This window comes from Dipteris shenzhenensis, chromosome 4 (genome assembly GCF_047967505.1).
Source record: "Dipteris shenzhenensis isolate YYH24624 ecotype China chromosome 4, Dip_SZ_1.0, whole genome shotgun sequence".
Taxonomy (NCBI): Eukaryota; Viridiplantae; Streptophyta; class Polypodiopsida; order Gleicheniales; family Dipteridaceae; genus Dipteris; species Dipteris shenzhenensis.
In genome coordinates this window covers 8,790,944-8,799,409 of record NC_141599.1, presented here as the reverse complement: position 1 = coordinate 8,799,409, position 8,466 = coordinate 8,790,944, and the positions used below count along the sequence as shown (strand labels likewise).

The 8,466-nt window shown below is 41.1% G+C and overlaps 1 pseudogene; it reads left to right on the top strand.

Annotated features, from left to right (window-relative positions):
• Positions 1 to 6,236: 6,236 nt before the first annotated feature.
• LOC147902421 (putative steroid-binding protein 3 pseudogene) lies at positions 6,237 to 6,562 on the top strand (annotated as a pseudogene).
• The last annotated feature ends 1,904 nt before the right edge of the window (positions 6,563 to 8,466 follow it).

Sequence of the window (8,466 nt, the reverse complement as noted above, 5' to 3'; positions counted from 1 at the left end):
AAGGGGGGGAAGGAAGTGAGTACTCCATTGCCTCCATATGTGAAACTGAGTCATACAGATAATCCCAAATCAGATGAGGAGAGGGCCATGATGGCCAAGGTTCCTTATGCATCAGCAGTTAGGATTCTTATGTATGCTATGATAGCTACTAGTCCAAACATTGCATTTGCAGTGGGAGTTGTTAGCCGGTATATGGCTAATCTAGGAAAGAGGCATTGGGAGATAGTTAAGTGCATCATGAGGTACATGAAGGGTACCAAGGAGATGTGCATCTGCTTTGGTAGAGGAGACATGCGTGTACTTGGGTACACAGATTCAGACTATGCAGGGCATGTGGATAGTAGGAGATCCACTTCTGGTTATGTGTTCACCTTTGCAGGTGGTGCAGTGTCGTGGATGTCTCATGCACAGAAGTGTGTTGCTTTGACTACCACAAAGGTTGAGTATGTTGCAGCCACAGAGGGTTGCAAGGAGGCTACATGGCTTGATCGGCTAGTGGGAGACTTGGGGATTCATACAGGTGTACCGACATTACATAGTAATTCCATGAGTGCTATTCAGCTAGCACAGAATCCGGTCTTTCATGCAAAGACCAAACACATTGAGGTCAGGTACCATTTCATCAGGGAGGTACTTGAGGACAAGCGCATAGAGCTTGTCAAGGTTCATACAGATGATAGCCCTGCAAATATGCTGACGAAGAGTCTACCTAGTCAGCGGTTTGAGTATTGTCGTGTATTGATGGGCATTGGATAGTATGCTCATTGATTGTTCTCCCTTAAAGGCACATTGTCCTTTAAGTGGGAGGCTGTGGGGGTTAAAGGTCACTGTTCCTTTACCCCGGTTATGTACAATACTCAAACACATATATAAATGAATGAAGAAGAAGATTAGGGTGGTTCAACACCCACCAAAACTTGTGTGGCTCTTTGTTTCCCTCTCTCCCTCTTCCATTCTTACATCCGTTGAGAGCACTCTCATGTCTTGGAATTGAGTTCCAGAGAGACACACAATATCTTCATGAGACAACAGAAATATGTGGATAGTGTCCTAAAGAAGTTTCATATGATGGATTGCAAGATTAGAAAAGCCTACAATCAAAGATAAGTACTATCGGCAGCTCATCAAATCTCTTATATATCTGACTATCATGATTCACAAGGCCGGATATTTGTTATGTAGTAAGCTCACTAGCACAATTCATATGATGGATTGCAGATTAGAAAAGCCTACAATCAATGATAAGTACTATCGGCAGCTCATCAAATCTCTTTTATATCTGACTATCACGATTCACAAGGCCAGATACTTGTTATGCAGTAAGCTCACTAGCACAGTTTATAGAAAATCCAAAATAGTCTCACTAGAATGCAGCCAAGAGAGTCTTGAGATACATAAGAGGTACAATATAGTTTGGAATGGAATACAGAGGAAGTTATCCAAGGTTGCATGGATACTGTGACATTGACTATGCAAGAGATCATGAGACTAGAAGATCCACTCAACGATATGCATTTTTCCTTGGTCAAGATGCTATATCATGGTTGTCAAAAAAGTAGCCAACTACTTATTTGTCTTCAATAGAAGCAAAATATAAGGCACTCACAATAGGTGTGTATGAGGCTTTATGGCTCAAAAGACTATTGTAAAAAAAAAAAACTTTGATGAGTCAAAGCCAACAACAATATTATGTGATAACCAATTGGCTCAAGCATTAGCCAAGAATCCATTATATCACTCCAAGACCAAGTACCATGTTAGAGAGCACTTCATTAGAGAAAGAGTGTTACTTGGTGACATTACATTGCAACATTATGATAGCAAAGAGAATGTTACAGTAGATATCTTTACCAAACCACTTGAGAAAGAGCTTTTTGAGAAACACTAGCAAGCTCTTGGTTTGAATCAAAGGAAGGACATCCCCTTTAAAGGGGTCTTATGGAATGTAATGTTTAGTCCTTCTTTGATTTCCCATAATCATCATCTTGAGGGAAGGCCTACTTCATGATGTTGAACTTGAGGGAAGGTGTTGAGGAGTCATATCAACATCATGTGATCATATGTGCATAGCACTAACCTAAAAGAGTGCAAAAAAGGAAAGGGTTGGAAACCCTAATCCGAACCCTAACCCTAAAGGTGTTTGTATATATTCATTCTTTTCAACTAAATATTAGTGAACAGTTGGTCATTTATGGTGTGCTCTCTAGCTATGCCCTCTCTCCTCATCTCCACTCTTCTCCTCTCCTCTCTCCATATTTGTTCACACTAAAGGCTACCACAACACATAGGAAAATGCACCTATAGAACAATGTCCCTTCAATTGTGTGCAGCATCGTACACAATCAAAGGCTTGTAGGAGTTCAACTTTTCTTCACCACCACCACCTTCTATCTTTTGTAGTCTGCTAGCACTTTGTTGATTCTTGTCTACCTCTTTCATGTCCCTTATATAGCAGGGCTTCATGCTCCTGCACATGTTATCATTCCTCATCAAGGTTTCATGGCTTGTTGGCCTTCTTTTTTATCTTTTTAACCTTTTTACAGTGTGTGCCTCTGCTGTACTGAGAAAGGTGTGGAGTTCATTACGGTTGTTGCTACCAGAGTGTTTCTTGCATTTGTTGTTTTGTGGCTTCAATGATTGGGACTTACTATTGCATTATTTTTCACTCATAGGCCTTAAATGTGCCTAATGTATAACCATATATTTGTTTAGGAACCCCTTCAACTATATATGGCGCCACACACGATCAAAGGGTTGGTATGGGTTTCATAGTCCCTACTTTATCAAAGACCTCAAATGCCCTAGCGAGGCCTCAACTTGTGCCTCAAGCATAAAGTCTCCAAAGCCTCTTGTTTAGCTTGCTTCATCAAGTATGGTCCAGTAATTGCTAGACCTCTTGCAAGCATATGTTACCTCTACTCTCTTAATTTTTTCCTAATGTGCCTTATCTTTCATCGATCTTTATCATCTGTGGTTTATTGGACTCTGACTTTTATTTCCAACCTATTCTTTTGCTACTGATTGTGATAATTTATTAAATAGATTGCAAACACAAAACTACGTTTATTCTTTGTATGTTATGACCAACATTTCGTAGGAGGCAATGGTATCATGTTCTATTTCCACTACAAGGCATGCAAGGACATTTGATCCTAATCTCCTTGGATTTCCCATTTCATTTGATTGAGACCTGCTGGTAGAAAACCCTCAACTTCTCTTGGGTGCAAGCCGTTGGAATCATGCATGATAACCACAAGTTTAGTGTAGCACATACCATCTCTCAATTGTGTGTGGTGCCGTACACAGTCAAAGCCCCTTGGTGCTCATACATATTCTTTGATTGTATGTGGCATCGAAATACAGTCCAAGAACTTTGCCTTTTCTTCCAATAGTTTTTTTGGTTCTTTTTCCTCCAGATGTCGTTTTGTCTGGTCTAGTTGTCTTCTGCTTTCTTCTAGTTGGGCTGAATGTTCTTCGAGTTGCTGTAGGAGAAGCTGATTCTGCTCTAGAAGGTTCACCATCACTTCTTAAGCACTTGCTGGAAGCGGATCTTGTTGGTTGTCTTTCTCCTCTTCAAAGTCTTCAAGGGTGAATCCTTTTCGTGACCCTTCCATGGCGCTTGATTGTGTGTCCTTTCCGGATCTCAACACAACCATACACTCGCAGTAGTCAAGTTGGATACAGACCAAAGCTCTAATACCAATGTAACATGCAAGAGTAATCTGATCGTGTAATTCACAACAAGACCTTTAAACCTTTAGCGAGGAATTAGCGTTGTACACTATAGAGAGAGAAGGGAGATGAGGGCAGAGAGAGTACGAGTCGACAACCGATTGGGTCCTTGTACCCACTAAGGACCCCCTCCCCCAATCAGGGGAGAATTTTCTTTATACTCGGAGAACTAAGAAATACAAAGAACACTCTTCGAGAGAGCATGGAAAACACGCTTCTAAAGAGCTCACTGTGTACACGTATAGCAGACCCAAAAACCCAAGAGGCAATGCCTCCAATACTGAACCTTGATGTTGTCTACACAGACAATGTAGGACACTTCTGCAAGGCAAAGGAGAGGCTTGTGTTGTCCACCGAAATGCAGGGTTACTGTGTGAGTGAGAGAGTGAAAGCTAGGAGTGATAGATCCTATAAGAGAGTTGAGAGATGATTGAAATAAAGAGCTGAGAATGAGTTGTGTGAAACTATAAGAGATAACTGAAAAGAGCTGCTGAAATAGACCCCAAACCTTACTCCGTTTGCTGTCTCGACTCCCTGTCAGATGCGCTGCATGAACACCTTCCCATAGGGCTGAACTAATGCCAAAGGCTAAGGCTAGTCAGAGGGCCATTGGGGGTGCGTGTCAAGCTATTTAGAGGGGGATGAGGAGGAGCTGTAGGAGGCTGAAGTGCTGGGAGAATTGAGAGGAAAGAGGGCCTGGAGGCCCCCTATTTATAGGGCTTTTGGGGCTGGTTGGCTGGCCCCTTAGCCCCATAAAGGCAGCCCTAGGCCCCATAAAAGCCAGCCCTGTAATGAAGGCCAAAAGTGGGTCAAGTTAGTGGGGGTTAGGATAATTAGTATTTGGGGTGTTTGCAAGATAGAGGGCTCTAAAGGGCCTGCTATGCTCACTCACTCTCTCTCTCTCTCTTCCCTAGTCCCTCTCATTCTCTCCCTCTCTTTCCTACCTCATTCTCTCTGTCCGAACCCTTCTCCTTCCTTCTTCCCTTATCTCTCTCTCCTTCTGCTAGTCTATCCCCCTTACTCCAAATCTGCCCCTACCCCCTTTTCTACATTGGTATTCGAGTACTTTCTTGGGCCTAGTTCACAAACGCTCTACCCACAGAAGCTGCACACTGTCATCCCAATACTCATTAAAAAAAAGAAGCCCCAAATCTCTATTATCGGAGGGCAAGCCCATAAGGCAAATTGTAGCTTTGAAGGGAACGTGGACGCTCTCAACTACTCTAGAAAGCTACGAAAGGAACCCTTGAGTAACCTGTCTAGTTTCAACGGCAACCATGGCTGAGCGGTAGAACCAGCAAGGCTATGGCGACTTGAGCTACCCAAACGACCTTACAAGGCTAAAATGGTTGAAGAACGCACGTGACAATACGTTATCATTGCAACCTAGCCTTCGTCGCTTCACCGACGTCGTCTCGTGCCTCCTCTGTGCAGATATTCGATCATCTATAGAAAGCTCCCTTGTGCTGTCCATCACCATGCCTATGTCGCCATGATGCCTGATCATTGTTCACCGAGCTGTGAGCCAAACCCAGCCGTGATGCCTCACGACCGTGCAACCATCACGCCCGTGCAATCCTCGACTCACTCCCATGCGTCTCGCCATGACGCCAGTCCCCGCTTCACCAATCTCTGTCGCCCCCACGTCACCATCCCTTCCCACACCACTTCACCACCCCTTCGCCATCGGACGTCGCCCCTGCAAACCTTAGCCTACAAGGTCACAAATTAACAAGTGCTAGTTAGGTTAGGGTTAGGCTAATCGATTGGGTTGGGTTAGTTAGCAGAAAACTTTTGAGCACGTGGCCCAAATTTTTTACTTTGTTTGACCTTCATGGAGAAGAAATGAGCTTGTGGCCAATTCTTTATGATGGTGTTCCCCTCACAATTGTTGCCACAAGGTCAAAACTTTTCCACATCTTATTCATGAGGTCGTCCCTTGAGGGCAAGTTTGGACACCCCCTAAAAGAAATTTGACTTTGTGGCCAAATCTTTAAGAGGTGTCCAAACCTATCCTTTAGGGACTCCCTTTTGGACAAGATGTGGAAAAGTTTTGACCTTATGGCCAAGGCAACATTCTCCTCACAAAGTTTTCACCTTGTGGCCAAATGTCTATGGAGAAGATCAAAGCTTGTGGCCATATCTTTATGAGGTTTCCAACATCGAAACGTGGATTAAAGAGAGCTACATTGTTTCAGCTAGTTGCAAGCTATCTTTTGTCTTTCAGGCTCTCTTTAAATTTTAGAACTGTTTATCCATAAAGTTTCTCACTGCATTTTGTACACAAGTTTCCCATGTCGCACTGCTAAATTACTTGATTGTCTTCAAGAGGTTGTGGAAAGATCAGTAGTTCTTGCTCTCATTTTTTTATATTTTCCTAATATCATTTTGATGGTTCAAAAAGATGTTGTGGAAGATCAAGTAGTTGTTACGTAGTCACGGCCATGTTGTATCTTTGATGATTGCCTGGTGTGCCAGAGACTATGTAATAACTGAAAATGAATATGGCTGCAGTAAGTATGCAAGTGGGTGCAATAACAGAGAGTGAGATCAAGAAATATGATGGCACAGATTCTGCCCTTCCATCTTTGTCTCTGTGAAAGGGAAAATCTATGACGTCTCCAGCGGTAAGGGATTTTACGGGCCTGGAGGCTCTTATGCGATGTTTGCAGGCAGAGATGCAAGCAAAGCACTTGCAGAAATGTCTACAAAGGAGGAAGATGTGAATGGATCTTTAGAAGGCCTGATAGAGAAAGAAATGAAGGCGCTCAACGATTGGGAAAAGAAATTTGAAGCCAAATACCCAGTGGTTGGTTTGTTGGTGTCTTAGTCAAACTAGGGTTGTGAGGTTGACAACCATTGGCAAGTACTCTGTTGTAGATCAAATAATGTGTATATATAGGAATAAGGGTTCATGCTCTATAATTTGAAGGTTACACTCATAGAAAGGCGGTATGTATATAGTAGAAATCCGGGACTGTGAACTAGTGATGCCTCAAAAGAATATAAATAACTTTTAATGCACGATAATTTTCTAACATTGAGTCTCCCTTTTGTTGTAATGCATTTCACATATTGTTATGTACTTGGTCTCATAGGCTTTTTTGGTCTTTCCAAGATGTAAACAAACACCTCACAGTCTGTGTGGGGGTGTGTTGCAATTCTTCTTCTCTTTTTTTCTTCTTCTTTTGTTGTTGTAGTTCTTGCTGTTTAGGTTGAATTAGTCACCAAAATAGAATTGTGAGTGGTGAAACATTTGTATTTTAAAAATTGCACAGTTTTTCTTTTGTAAGAAAGAGGCCAGTTTACATATAAAGAGTGACCTATATTATCTGTGTGTGTGTGTGTGTGTGTGTGAGAGAGAGAGAGAGAGAGAGAGAGAGAGAGAGAGAGGGAGATGATTGGTGATGATATTAACATATAGAGAGGTTGAATACAGACTGTGGGACCAACCAATGTCATTAGAAGGCAAAATAGTTCACATGAAGAGCTATTCTTAGTAGCCGTTGTCATTGTACTGGTAGAAAATTTGCTCCTTTTGCTGATAGTTCATTAGGACATGTTATTATTGTTGATACTTCTATCCTTCTTATTACCTTCTATAGGGATCCTCTCTTAAAAGGCACAAAATTTTGATTTCTTCTAAGGATTCATGCGTATCAAAAGCCACAGAGAAAGGAGTCTCAAATCTTGGCTATCCAAGTAGAAGAATTTTTAGGGGTCCAAGGTCTCTTATCACAATTGGAAATCTATAGTTTTGAATTGATTTGCCTCAGAACTGAGAGAACTTTGTTTGGTTCACACACTTGATAGTGCTCTCTCTCTCTCTCTCTCTCTCTCTCTCGGATGAGATTCCTCGCGTAAATTCTAGTAGAAGTTTGTGATTTCTTATATAGACAAATGTTCAAATTCTAGTGAAAGTTGTGATTTCTTATATATTTGTCTTCACTTGTAAAAAGTTTGTTACTAGGAGAGCTAGGAGAGGTTAACTCTGCATCACAAATGTATTCCAGTTGTTCTATAGCTCAAAAGGATTTGATTTTGAAACATCAAAAATTTTGTAAGTATTTTGGGTTCATGTGCAATCCAAGTCTTTCTTATCTTTGTGTAGCTTGGAAGTTTCATGAAAATCCCAAGAAGCCTAGATTCATTGCGGTGGCTTGTAAGACTTTTTTGACTGGTGTCTCAATGTGGTTGAGTTATTTCTTTAAGGCCATATTATCAGCTTTCCATGAACTTTGGAGAAACTTGTTGAGAGAGGTTGATGTTCTAGTAGATTTAAGTTGGATTTTGAATGATTCAGTGGGAGTTATACTAATTATTAAGTTTTTAAACTCCTCTCAGATTGTAGAAAAGAAGTGTACTCCAATCTTGCTTGAAACATTTGATTTTATTACTATCTATACTAGGATAGATTTGAAAGTTTGAAGTCACAAATAGGAAACCTTGTTTCATGAGTTTTCAATTACAGATATGAGAAAGATAAATGCAAAGTTCAAGGAGTTGAAAATTAGCCTTGCTTTTGATTTTTGTTGGATGAAATCTAAAAAGCAAGACCTTGATTTGAAAAGCAAAGGGTGCACAATGCACAAAAGTTGTACATGCTCAAGATGCCCTTTGTTGCTTAAACTTTCTTTTAGTTAATTTGTTCAAATCTAGGAGGCTTTTTGTTGTTTAAACAAAGCATTGGTATTTCGATGGGCACTAATTGTGTTGTTTTCATAGCAAACTTCT